This window comes from Astatotilapia calliptera, chromosome 23, assembly GCF_900246225.1.
Source record: "Astatotilapia calliptera chromosome 23, fAstCal1.2, whole genome shotgun sequence".
Taxonomy (NCBI): domain Eukaryota; kingdom Metazoa; phylum Chordata; class Actinopteri; order Cichliformes; family Cichlidae; genus Astatotilapia; species Astatotilapia calliptera.
Window position 1 is genome coordinate 40,328,709 of NC_039323.1, and position 14,366 is coordinate 40,343,074.

Here is a 14,366-nt window from a genome sequence, read left to right on the forward strand (position 1 = left end):
CAACAAAGGTTATGTTACAAAGTATTGAGTTGTATTTTTGTTATTGACCAAATACTTATTTGCCACCCTGATTTACGAATAAATTCTTTACAAATCCTACCATGTGAATTCATGGATTTTTTTTTCACATTCTGTCTCTCACAGTTGACGTGTACCTCTGGTGCAAATTACTGACCTCTGTCATCATTTTAGGTGGGGGAACTTGCACAATCGGTGGCACGTCCACGTCTCTCCTTGTTTCGTCTTTTATTATGAAAGGGTTGTGTTTCCATGTTCAGTGTGTTTCATGTTGCTTCCCCTGTGGTGTCAGGTTCATTTGTGTCAGCTGTGTTTCCACTTCCCTCCTTTCTCTTCTGTGTATTTAAGTCCGCTGTCTTCCTCTGGGCAGTGTTGGTGCGTTTTCCTCCGTTCACGTTATTCCGGGTTTCAGGTTATCTCCTGATTCTGTTTAGGTCCATGTTCATGTTCATGTTTTTTCATCAGAGTTTCTCGCATGCACCTCCTCGGATTCATGTTCATGTTTTTCTTGTCATAGTTGTCATAGTCATACCGAGTTATTCCCAGTATAGGTTTTAGTTTTAGTTTCCGCCCCTGTTTGCTGGGCCTTGTTTTGTGTTCGTGTTTTTCAACCTAATAAATGGTTTGTTTTTTTGTTAAGATTCAGTTCCATCTCTCCCTTGTCTGCTTCCGGGTTCATATTGCAATCACATCAGCCACAGTGACAATAAACTTATTTTGATTTTTAACTTTCTTTATTTTTTCAACAATATTATGTATATATAAACATTTTGCATCTTACAATATAAAGCCTGGATCCTGCACATATTGCACTTTGAACTTGAACTGTGTTGTCTGTTTATTGGAGATTGTACTACTTGAATTCATTATCCTGGTGATATAACACATTAATTCTCCATTTGGAATCAATATAGTATATAATACAGTATCTGTCTATCCATCTATATAGCTATTGAATTGAACTGGAGTGAATGGAAGAGAATTAAATAATGGATTTCATGTTCATGTTTATCTATGTTGTAACAGTGACGACTTGAGACATCTGTTTGGCACTATATGAAGAGAATTAAATAAAATTTAAATGAAAATGATATTAACTGTATTTATACATTTTATATTTTTGTATGAGACACTGTCAGTGTGCTGTTATATAACTCAGGTATTTTTAAGGCCTGACTGGTGGCATTGGTGCCCATTGCTTTACTGTGCTGTTGGATGTGTATGTGGGCTATCCCTTGTACCTGACATTTGATTGGGCATCACTGTGTTGCTATGGTATGATGCTGGTAGTTGTTGTTAATAAAACAATAACAAATTCAAATTCAAACATTGCTGCATTCTTCTGTCACTGAGGATTCCAAACCTGCACTCAGTCTCCTCATTACTTTGGTATTGAACAGACAAACTTTGGAGCTCCTGCAAAATTTATGCACAAACTGCAAATATTTTACACAAATCTGCGACTGACAACAAGCACAGAGACTTCAAACAATCACTGAAGTAAGGACTGAAAGATTTACTTTAAAACAATAATGATTAAGACCTTTTTCATAAGGTTGTTTTCCCTTGATTGCCAGCTGTTACTGTTTTTATCTTCATATCTTTCATATTTGTCCACCTGAACAATGCTTTAATGATACAGTTTGAGAAGTTTGATATGAATTTATCCAACTGACTTGAAACTGAAACTGACAACTGTCCTGTAATCTTACACAGAGAAACCAAATCCTGCGTCTTTGCCTTGACAGACGCCTAAAATGGCTCGAGCTGTGGTAAGTTACCCTTCACTGTGTCTGTTTCTAAACATTAAATCGTGTGAATTTTTAAAGAAAAATCCAACAACAACAATAATAATATGTAACAGAGCAAAACGTCAGATGACTTAAATGTTCCTCTGCAACACAAAGTCAAAGTCTGCCTCCTCCACAGGCAAAGGAGAAGCTCCCACGCTCATCCAGTGCAGACCGTTGTGCTCTGGACAATGAAGTTCCCGTTTTCATGTTCCGACCTATCAGCGCACCTGCATGTGAGCTCCTAAGTCCACCACCTGCTGATGCCAGCTTTCAGTCGAAGGACACAGACAAGATCATTAATCCAGATTTGAAAAACGATCGTTCATCCCTGGATGATGACGTGACGTTTTTCATGTGTCCTACTGATGTTCCTCTGCCTCCGAGACCTCCACCCACTGCAGAGGTAGGTCTCTGCAGAAAGCGCAGATATTCTACTGCTTTTTCTGTTAATGATGAAGAGGAACATTTGATGCCCAAACGCATGAGACTGATGAGTTGGGATGAGTTGGGATGTCTCTAAGTCTCCAGCTGCTGAGAAGGAGTATGTTTGCTTTACGTGTCCTGAAGATAAGAGGTCTGAGTTACCTCTCAGCTCCCTCCAAGGCCATCCACCATCACAGGTCAATAATAATGACACTGACCAGTGTACCATTCTGCTGCCTCCTGAAATCCCAGTACCTCCAAGTCCTGCCCCTGTTGGAGTTCTAGAAACTGTTGATTTTCCTTTTGTTGATAATTAAATACATGTTTGTGATAATAAATACATTTTTGAGCAAATACGTGTTGAGATGATTTGGTTGATTATGATGGTTATAATTATCCAAACAGTATTATTCCTAATAAGATCTTTACTTTTTCTACTTATTTTCTCCATGAACTATTTTGATGTCTATTTTGAAGATCCACTCATATCATGACAGTATGCTTATTCTCAGTAGAGTGTATAGCCACATCTGAAGAAAGAATAAATTAAAGTCACTCATTAACAACTTACCACATACGCCGGAGCTGAATTCAAGATGTAAGCAGACGTTTCACAGATATCTTGGTTGTCTTTCCATTTCCTACACTAACAGTATCCTGAGAATTGGCTTATAGAGCTGATATAAAGGTGAAATTTGATGACTTAATCGAAGCATCATCAGCTTAAATGCAAATGAATCCACTGTACTTGAGGTAACCTAACACTGACCATGAACGCCACAATCACTGTGCGCCAGTCCAACACAGTGCTTTACTGTGAACTCACCACAGTACTGCAAACTAAAGTGTTTATCTTCCAGTCCAATCCAATCCATCTTTATTGAGAAAGCACTTTAAAAAACCCAGGACAAAACCAAAGTGCTGTACAGTAAATGAGTTAAGAACAATAGAATAAAACATAACAGTAAAAAAATAAAACACATAATACATAAAAAATTTAAACAGCCCTATATTTCAAAACAAGATAAAACAGCAAAAATAAACTAAAAAACTCAAACTAAAAACCAACATCTTACAAGGTGTCAAAGGTCAGGGTGAAGAGATGAGTTTTCAGGAGTGATTTAAGAACAGGCAGAGAAGAAGCCTGTCTAATCTCTAAAGGCAGATCGTGTCACAGTTTCAGAGATGCTGCAGCAAAAGCACGATGTCCTCTAAGTTTACGCTCAGTCCTGGGAACATTCAGGAACAGCTGATCAGCTGACCTGAGACAGCGGGTGGGTTTATAAGACTGTGGCAGCTCAGAGAGTTAAGATGCAGCTAGGTCATGGAGAGCTTTAAGAGACATTAATACCAAAAAGCTGCTAAGATGATGTTGTATTTTATTTACATGTCTGTTTTAGCACTTTAACATTTGCATCTGTCTAACTGGCTAACCATGCAAGACTATTGTAAGCATTGCTCTGTAATAGTGCGACATTTTGGACCCCAGGAGGTCCTTCTGTATCTGCACGATGTTTGACCTGCAGTCTTTATAGCCGCCTATGTATATTCTTTTAAACCTTTTTATTGTTTTTAAATGATAGTTACGGACCAAATGTTAAACTATATAGTTGAATATATAGTTAAAGTGTTTCTCTAGATACAGAGAAAGGTTTTACATCAAAAGGTCATCTGTCTGCATATAAAACAGAAGCTTTCATGCAGATGCACTTCCTGTTTAGAGACTTTGAGGTTTAGGTAGTGACGGGGGTGATTTACTGAGCGTGTAAGTTTTCCTCCTGTCAACACACTCTACAATGCCGCCCACATGCCACTCCTGTCCAGTCTTGAAAGCAAAACATGTATGTATAGTATAAAATGGTGAAATGCTGATTTCCATGTTTCAATTGAATCACTTGATTGTAATCAATTGATTGCAGAGACTTTTGTCAAGACCCTATAGAATCAGAAGTCCCGTGAACATGCACTAATAAAAGCTGCAGTTGTAATAGGGGATAAAGTAGTGTGCACAATGTGTGTTTGGATAAGATGTCAGTAATGCATTCACATTAAAATCACAGGGTTTCTTTCTTTTTCTTATTTTTCTTACATATCATGTAAAAAAACACTCCTGCAACATTTTTTCTCTGCCACAGATTTAGGAGAGGAAGAGTCCAGCATTTCAACACCTGTGCAAATGTTAGTTTATTTGATAGGTGCATCAGTAGTAATTATTTAAATTAGAGTTTTCAGCAGTGTTGTTGTATTTACAGCAAAGTGCCTGCAAAGTGTAAAAACTAATTAACTGATGATACTAGACCCTTAAAAGAGATAAACACCACTAGTCAAGTCATAATGGCTACTTACAAATACATAACCACTCATCACAACCCACACAGTGATCTAATGCACAAAAACAAAGGAGACTTAAACTGGCTGAATCAATTACTGTAAAGAAAACATGGAGGAAGGCTTCCTGTGGTGTCTGGCTGCAGTATAGGTCATAAACCTGCCTCCTGCATTACAGCAGACAGGTCAGGGGTCAAATGAAAAGCAAAATGTTTACCTCAGATAAGGGATGCACCGATACCACTTTTTTGGAAACAAGTACGAGTGCTTGCATTTCAGTACTCGCCGATACCGAGTACTTAATAAAAACATGATTTAAATTTACAGGTAACAGCTTTAGTCCTATAATTTAACAACAAAAAAACAAGGGACTGGTTTGGAATTAAGAACATTTATTTAAAATAAAAGCATGTTGTATGCAACATATTACAGAATAAATAATTATAAAAAAATGAAAACAGTGACAGTGCAACTCAAGTATTTTTCAGTTTATTTTAAACTCTGCCGCTTTGGACAACACAAGGGGCATTAATAAACATCTTTGCCATTTAGTGCACAATATGTGAATAAACTAACAACATCCACTGACATAGAACTGTGGCAGTCAGTGCAACTGAGGTAGGTATTAACATCAAGTCTAAGATGACTCACTAAATGGAGAGAAACAGTGAGTGGCAGGGTTTTTTAAGAAAAGTAGCTTTTCTGCATCATCAGCAGTCAGACTGTTTCTGTTTTCATCTATAATGTGTGACACTGAGCTAAAAAGCCTTTCACTGTCCACACTGCTACATGGGGCTGAGAGCTATTTACAGGCTATTTTAGCCAAAGTGGGGAACCTGATTTTGTTGACACCCCAGTACTTCAGAGGACTGTCTTCACGAGGGCTTGGGGCCTCTCCGAGGTATGTGTCGAGCTCAATGGCAGCACCTGCTGCCAGCGGCAGCCTGGGCCTTGAGGAACAGTTTAGCAGGAGGTTCTGCAGCTTCTGCCCGACTCCCCTCTGCCTCACCTCTAGAAGCTCCTGCTTCAGGTGCAGCTTGGCCTCTGGAGCAGTGTTGGAGAAGAAGCGCTCTTTATACCTGCACAAAATTCATAAATGTATTAATATGTGGAAAAATAGGACTGATGTCATGTAATACGTGCTCTTCCAGCGTGTCTGTACGTCCTGCTGCAGTCTCTTTATTGGCTGGTTGAGCTGTCCCTGAATGTCCTCGAGGCGGGAGTAGGCTAAGGCGTTTAAAATGTTTAAAATGCCCAACTATTTTCCGTCCCACTGCTTTAGCATCAGCTATGCTCCTCTGTGCTAATAAGCGTGGGTAAATAAGCGTGGGCAAACTCTTTGTACTCGTTGTCGTGTTGGGATTTTAGGTGCTTGATTAAATTACTTGTGTTAAATGCGCTACCTTTTGAGCCTCCTCTGGACAATTTCGATGAGCACAATTTGCAGTCCGCCTTTGTTTTCGTGTCTTCGTTCACTTTGAAATAGTTCCACACGGCTGACTTGTCTCGCCTCGCCTTCTCTCAGCTCTGAGATGCAGCCGGGGCCTGTGGGGCGGGCACTCGGCGCCTGTGATTAACCCCTTACATGCCGCTCAAACATAGACAGGGCTCAGACCGTGGTATCAGTCCTCGGTATCGGGGAACTTTTCACGAGTACTTTAGAAAATGCGGTATCGAGGCCGATACCAGATACTGGTATCGGTGCAACCCTACCTCAGATTAAATATTTCCCAAAGTAAATTGGACTGAACTGGCCAGTTAAATACACGAGGGGATACGAATAGAAAAAAAATATCTAAAAACAAAGAATGAAAACCAACTATTAATTTAATACTTAAGTCTGTGAAGGTTCTCAGTCATCCAGGTCATCGTAGTCTAAGGAGCTTGGAAAGAAAAGCGTCTGGACTTCTTGAGTTGCTTGAAGACGTTTCACCTCTCATCCGAGAAGCTTCTTCAGTTCTAAGGGTCAATGGTGGGGAGTCCCAGACTTAAAACCAGTGGGAGTTTCCCCCCAAAGAGGGACAAAGGACCCCTGATGATCCTCTACCTAATCACATGAGCCAAGGTGTGAAAGCGGGTGTGGGTCCTAATCAGCCAGGGTTTCGGGTGAGCTCATTGTGAAACCTGGCCCCACCTTATCATGTGATTTCCTGAGGTCAGATGGCCCAGGATGTAAATGGTCTGAGATCCCTTCCCAGACACCTTAACGTCCAGTGAAAACAACACATCATTTTCTCTCCAGTTACCCTCAGCAGTCCAACAGACCTCCAGCACCAGTAAAACATTAACCAGAAATAGTTTATGGGACATGTGTCGTTATTTATGTTTGTGGAAATGTGCATTAAAATTAAAATAAAGATGCTGGTGTCTGACGTTACTGACTTCCCAATTGTGTGGCTTCTGGGGTGGCCTTCACAATTCAATTTTCAATTCAATTTTATTTTCTCAGCGACAAATCACAACAATTATTTATAAGGCAGACCCTACAATAATACATACAGAGAAAAAGCCCAACAATCATATGACTCCCTATGAGTGAGCAGTCTGGAGACAGTGGGAAGGAAAATCCCCCTTTTAACAGGAAGAAACCTCCAGCAGAACCAGACTCAGGGAGGGGCGGGGCCATCTGCTGCGACTGGTTGGGATGAGAGAAGGAAGACAGGATAAAGACACGCTGTGGAAGAGAGACAGAGGTTAATAACAGGTATGATTCAATGCAGAGAGCTGCATTAACACACAGTGAGTAGGAAAGGTGACTGAAGAAGAAATACGCATTGCATCATGGGAATCCCTCAGCCACATACACCTGTTGCACTACACAACAAATGCAAGCATGTCAGTTTTATTCATTTTATGCTCATCTTCGTACAAATTTTAAAGGTAATGCAGTCAAAACTTTGTAAGTATCTGAGTGATTGGATGAAGCGGTTTGATGACGTAACACGTATTAGATTATAATATTATTTTATGCCATGTTAGACCCCTAATTAAAGATGGTGAATTATTATGTAGTTTTAGTTGGCATTATTCTCCTGAATTAGAAGAAGCTGATAACTATTGCATTAGTTAAACTGATTTGCATTACATTAAACTGCTGACTTGTTGTGAATGAATGATATTGTTTTATGATGCATTATACTGCTGAGTTATAAGAAATACTGTTCGCAGAAAGTTATTGTCTTATTTGTCTGATTAGAAGAGAACAGAATATACTGGAGTTTTCTGCCCCATCTCAGCAGGAGCAGATAGACGGGGAGCCAAGGTCGTAGCTTAGGCGCTGTGTGAGAGAAAGCATGTGAATGTTTAGGCTTTTTATGATAAGGTGGAGGCACCAGAGGCTATAAGAGTTTGAGCAATGCTCCACCATTTTGAGATCTGAGGCTGTCTGCATCAGTGTCCATCTCCCACGCGTGTGATCATTAAAATCATCGTTTGACTCAACCCGACCGGACCAGTGTTGTTATTGTGGTTTTTCCTCTTGTCTCCATCCCCAATATTTTGAACCATAACATTTTGGGGGCTCGTCCTGTGGTATTGGGGTGGAATTTAAAAGTTTGGACGGTCCGAGGTTGTCGAACGGACAGGCACGAGCCAGTGGTCTTATGTGAGTGGGCATAAGCCGGCTTATCTAAAGGTAAGGCACTACCTGTTGAATTATTTCCAAAGTGTGCCAAATTGGATATGACTAAATTAAAGTCTACTCACTGAAATTACTGGTAGAGGGTCTGTTTTGATTTTGATGAGGATCCGTGTGTGTTATGCAGTTAAAGTCGGCTAAGAGTCTTTAATGAAGTTGAAAAAGGAATTGAAAGAAATGCTGGGTTCGAGTCCCAAGGAATTGAGTTAGAGTCTCAAGTAGTTTGATAGGGAATTGGTCATTTTGTTGGTTAGAGTCCAAATTGGTTATAGAGTGGACCTGAGTGGTCAGTTTGTGGGTTCGAGTCCCCATTGACCTCTAGGTGGCACTTGCCTTAGTCATACTCTTGTTTTAGGGCGTTGACTGGTGTTTCAAATTGTTATAAATTATTATAGAACGGCGGTTAGAGTGCGCTAAGAAGCGCATAGCCCGGAGGTTACGCTCCCTCCTGGCCGTGGACGCGCGGTCTTGACCTGTCGGCGAACAGGGTTAGTTCAGTTTGGCTTATCTGTGGGGTACAGGGCATCCTGAAATAAGCTAGGAGTTAGAGTCTCCTCACCGTTTGGAACGGTGTGGTGTGCTTTTTTGAATACTGTTAAATTGAGTTAGGGACCTTAGGGATTAGGCCAGATAAAGTTAGAGTCTGATACTGGTTAATTGATTACAAAAAAGTTGGACTTTCTTCGGTTGGACCCGTTATGGTTAAATTTGTCGAAATTGTGTAGGTGCTCTTTAGAAATTAGGTCAGAAACTGTTCCAGAAGTAACAGATACTGTTTGATTGATTACAAAAAAGTTGGACTTTCTTCGGTTGGACCCGTTAACTTAAATTTGTCGACTTTGTTAGGTGCTGAATCTGTCAGGCCTGTCAGTGGTTGTAAATATAAGACGTCTTTGTAATATAAAATAAAAGAGTTTTGCCTGAGCTTTGTGTGACCCTGTGTGTGACGACAGCGCACTGCAGCGCTGCGAGCTATTTTTAGACTGTGTGTGAACATGCAAATGAGCTGTGGAGCGCACAGAGGACTTTTGTTGCTGTTTAGCGTGTTTTTGAGTTTTATAATTATGATTTGCAAATAATGATACATGCCTGTAATTAAAACGCTGATTTTGCTGATTATAATACTACAGATAAGGTTTTGAATGACTACGCTGAATGTTTGATGTTCGGCTGGGTTTTGATATAGAAGAGACAAATCGAGCATGATTAAGACCGGCACGTCAGCCGGCAGAGTAAGATTGTGAGGAAAATGATATTAAATAAATCTCTCAGTGTGTTGATACAGGTGGCTACGGGCCTGGACCAACTGCCCCCACAAGCACAGCGGCCGAAGCAAATTATAGTAATGGAAACCACACTCAGCAAGAATCAGCAGCTGTGGAAAAGACAGCAGCTAGCAGAGAATTAAAGGAGAAATTAAGAGAAGCTTTAACACATAAAATTGGGGCCAACAGACTTGTGGAGGTTGGGAAGGCTTCCGGAGCATCACAACAAAAGGTGAAACAAAAACACACACAAGCAGAGTAATGTGAGAGAGAGGCACATGTTAGAGAAATGCCTTGTTTGAGGAAAAAACGTTAAATTAGCCCACCTACAAACGCACATACACGCAATGAAGAAACAGCTTACACTCATGAACACGTGAAGATTTTCCAGCAAGTTTAAAGCAGTGAAACTTAACATACACCCGCCGTTAAATAATAAAGTTTATCCACTACTAACAAATAAACTCTCTGGGTTGCAGGACAACAACTTAACTTCAAAAAAAAAAAAGGCACTGGTCTGACCAACCAGTGATAACACGACAAATTTAGTGGTTAGAAAAGTCAAATTGTGACATGTTTTCTGCTGATTGATTAATACAAGTGATTACCAGATGAAAGAAAATTCCAATTTTTGTGCTTTTAAACACGATCTTTTTTTTTTTTTTTTTTTGCCTGTCCCGTTTGGCTCTTTTTCATCAGAATTGTTGTCTAAAGGCAAAGAAAGATGCCCAACGGATTTACTTTACCAAACTGACCATCCCAGCCTTGCCGTAATGGTCCATTTGATTCACCTTTTATTGTTTATTTTATTTTCACTTACTGAATACGGGACAGACTTGACTGGGGGAAAGAAGGGGAGAAAGAAAGAGGGAAAGAGAAACAGCTGAGAAGAGGGACAAGGTCTAAAGTAGTTTGGTTGTGAAAACAATGTCTGTGCGTGATGTCTGTTTATGGCTCAAGGCCTCCACTGAATTGTTTACTGTGCTTCACACAGCCTGATAAGGAGCAGTGGTACAGAGTGAAAATGATGAATTAACGGTGTGAGTTTTATTTCGGAGAGAATATGAAAAGGTTGTGTTGATTTGACTCAGTTGTTTAAGTTTCTGCCAAAGCAAAACATTTGTGTGCAACCAGTGTCCACTATTGAATTAAGTCAATCCAACATGTATTTGTCAGTGCAAAAAGGAGTTACGGTACCTGTATGCCTACACAATATAGTGTGTGAAGTTTTGGTTGAATTTTGGGTTTTGTTTGACACTAGGTTGATTCTATCAGTGAGGTTTGGATTGTTCTCTTTCTCTAACATAGAGAAAGAGGGTTTGATCTTTGGACATGTTTGTAATGGGCCCCAGTATTTGTTATTATATGAGTGTTTTATTGGTTACGTTTGTTTTTGCTTTTGTTACAGTGCACTGAGATAAGAACATCAGAGAGGTGTGATCCACCGGTGGTGATATTTTGGTATCTTGTGAGTTCCTGATTGAACAAATCAGCTCTTTAATCCAGGCCTGAGAGATTGAACTTTAAAGCGCTATAAAATATTCTTACTGAAAACAGTCGCAAAGTATTTTTCTCCATGATTATAATGGGCTTGGGAGAAATTCACTTATATGGGACATTGATCACATGAGAAGTCCTGAGCCTAAAAGGATTGCAGCGAGTCGATCCAGTCCAAAAAAGAAAAACAAACAAACAAGGAACTGTTTCCTTTAAAATGATGACGTCATCTTGCTGGTGATGGAGGCTCGAATAGGTTGCGCGTGAGACTCCATTATCAGCAATATCTGGTATGAATGTGTGTGGATGTATGCATGTGACTGGACTGTGACGGACTGACGACTAAAAGTTTTAACTGACTTGATATTGAGACAAAAACGGTACCGACTTTAGGATTATTGAATGTCCACAGACAATTCACCCAGCCTGTAAAAGAAGGGTGGATGTTTTGTTTTTGCAAGAACAGAAGGATGACAGAGACTAAAGAGCTGTAGCTTCACAGGAGTGTGAACTGCAGGCTTAACCCTTTGGTTGCTAATTTTGAGTTACTGATGTTTGCATTAAGAAAATTGTGTTTTAGTAGCTGTGTTTTAATTAATGTATCATATTATATGGTGGGGAATGTTAAATGCTAAAGTGAAGAAAAGGTTTGATTCCACTCATGACTGAACATGTTATTATTAACCATAGTGGGTCACTGTAAAGAGTCAATTAATTTTTATAGAGGTAAAAAAAAAAAACCTCCACCGAGGTCTATGAATAACAGGGGAATGATAGACAGCCACACTCAAAATGGAGATATGTAATGATAAACACTGGTCCCCGTCTTTTGGGCGCTTTCTTGAAGTAGTCAACAATTTAAAAGTAAGATAAAATAACAGGGGCATGTGCTGAGGGGTGGTGCTGCACAAGAACAAGAGTAAAATAAAGAGAATATTGTTTTCAGTTTTGAGAAGTGCAAATTAAAATGTACCATTACACTAAGAGGATCAATATGAAGTTTGATATTTGTTAATTTTGAATGAAGTACATGATTGGTGACTGTTCTGTCCTGAGCTTTTGTTTTTACAGCACCCGCTTGATCACACCAACAGTTTCTCGCCACCGAAGAGGGGTACTTGCAAAAAATATAGAATGGGGAGGAATATCATCAAAACTGGGAAAAGTAATCCCCAAAGGGGGTGATAACGCCATAACTTTCACTTATGGTCAAATTCTCAAAATTTGACCCAGAACTTAAAAAATTCTTCAAACATTTAGAGACAGAGTGGAGATTTAGATCAACACATGTCACAAACCACATAAGGCTGGAGCATTTGAATCAAAAAGGTGAATTGATACGCAGCAAAATGTTGATCATATTGATTATGTTTATTCCAGGGTGCAGAGAAGATTATTATTATTAAAGACAACAAATGAAATAACGAAAACTAGAAGTGGAAAAATTTGCGTTAACGGTAATAAAATCAAAACAAAAAGGAAAACTAACTAAAACTGTACTGAATGTTCACAAAACTAACTAAAATTAACTAGATTTATAGCAAAATGTGTTTAGTTGCATTGATGTGTGCGTGCCCTGCAATAGTAAAGTCAAAGCAGTACGTTAGTCGAGTCGTCTGTGTTGCTGCTCCGCCCACGCGCAGAATCATGTCAGGAAAAGTCGGGAGAAAGCGCCAGAGTCCAATTTAGGAGTACTTTAAATATGACTGTTTTTTTAGATATAGCAAGAGTCTTGGAGTGGAGAGAGACACAATGTCCTCCTGAGACCCAGGGAAAGAAAGAAGGGAAAAGTATTTTCATTTTTTCTTTTTCTTTTTTCTTTTTAAGATAAATCAAGTGCTGGGATGGTAAAATAAACACATTACAAAAACAAAATTGTTTTTAACTAATTTTATTTAAATTTTACAACATGTGCACTACAGTGCACAAGGGGAGTTCATTGATCACGAAGGTGAAACTAACAACATTCAAGAGCTATTTAAGAAGATTACATGTTCCACTGAAATTTTTGTAAGCAGGATATTAAAACTTATTTATATAACAATATCATAAAAATGTAGATCAGGGATCAACTTAGAAGTCACTGACACTTCACTAGCTGTAAGCTATTGGTTCAGGAACAAGTGATTGCACAGGGCTTTCTATTTCACAAAAGTCAATTCATTTATGATATCTGAGGAAGTACTGTGATTTTTATTTTTATTTGGAGACACAAAGGAACATTTGGCACTTCCCACATCTCACATATGTTTTACTGTTGCACCCATTCTACAACTGAAATGCCTTGGACTGTTAACCATTTCAGGCAAGGGGAGTGAACCATATTTTGTCATGTTCTCCGTGAAACTAAATGAGCCTAATTCTTAAAGACCCCTCAAATCATTTACTAGATGTTTATTCTTTGAAAATTAATAAAAATCTGAGTTTAACAAAACATTTTAAATGTAAATATCAAGCTTACCTTTCTTTCTTCCATAAAATGTGCTTGTGGGCACGTCAGCCATTTTGAAAAGGTGGGAAAAACAATTGGCAAGGCCACACCCCCACACATGTGATATAATTTTAAAGGTACTGTTGTCCTCGCTAAGAAACATCAGGACTTAGAGGAGTGGCAAGTAGAGTATGAGAGCTACAAGCAAAAACTAAATGTGTACTACAGTGCGCAAAAATGAATTACTGGGCCATCAGGGGGTTATGAGGGACATTTATGACACGAAAAATCCCACAAACCTTAAAGTGCACTTGAAAAGCTCACACAAGAAGGTTAACCTAGCTTACCTTGAAGAGCTCCCCCACTCAACCCGCATCCCCCGAAAACAGCTAACCCCAGATAAGGCAGCGTGATGTATCCCGAGATAACAGGACTGGGACATCTAAATAAATGTGTGAAACAATCGCCTTCAAAAAGGTTATCAATTCACTTCAACCAAAATTAGGAACACTCGGTGCGGCAAGAATTAATAGTTATTAGTCTCAACACCCAAGGATAACCAGAAGAGCATGACTGATATGATGCAACTGAGATTTTGTTACACTTAATTTTTGCAAAATACAACTAAAACTAAACTGAAACTAAGGATTTTCAGGAAAATAAAAACTAGACTAAACTAGCAAAGAATTGGTAAAAACTGATTCCAACTGGTAAAAAAAAATTGAAAATCTGGAGGCAAAACTAGAAAAAACATAGAAACTAATGAAAATTGCAAAATAGTTAAAACCCTGGGGCGGAGATTGGCAGATCTGACCAGGAAATGTTATAAGATGGATTGTCAGGACAGTCAGCGTTAAAGCCACTTTCAGTCCATACTAGGATGGCATTGGACATCTTCGGGGCGGAAGAGAGTTGGTGTGACCAAGGTGTGGTTTGGCTTGTTTTATGTATATTTGAGATCACATGGCTCTGGA

The 14,366-nt window shown here is 39.3% G+C and overlaps 1 long non-coding RNA gene across 1 annotated transcript; it reads left to right on the forward strand.

Moving 5' to 3' along the window:
* Nucleotides 1–1,309: 1,309 nt before the first annotated feature.
* LOC113015589 (uncharacterized) lies at nt 1,310–2,005 on the forward strand. Its single transcript, XR_003271136.1, has 3 exons — nt 1,310–1,518; nt 1,735–1,790; nt 1,948–2,005. It is a non-coding gene; the product is annotated as an uncharacterized LOC113015589 (long non-coding RNA).
* Nucleotides 2,006–14,366: the final 12,361 nt, after the last annotated feature.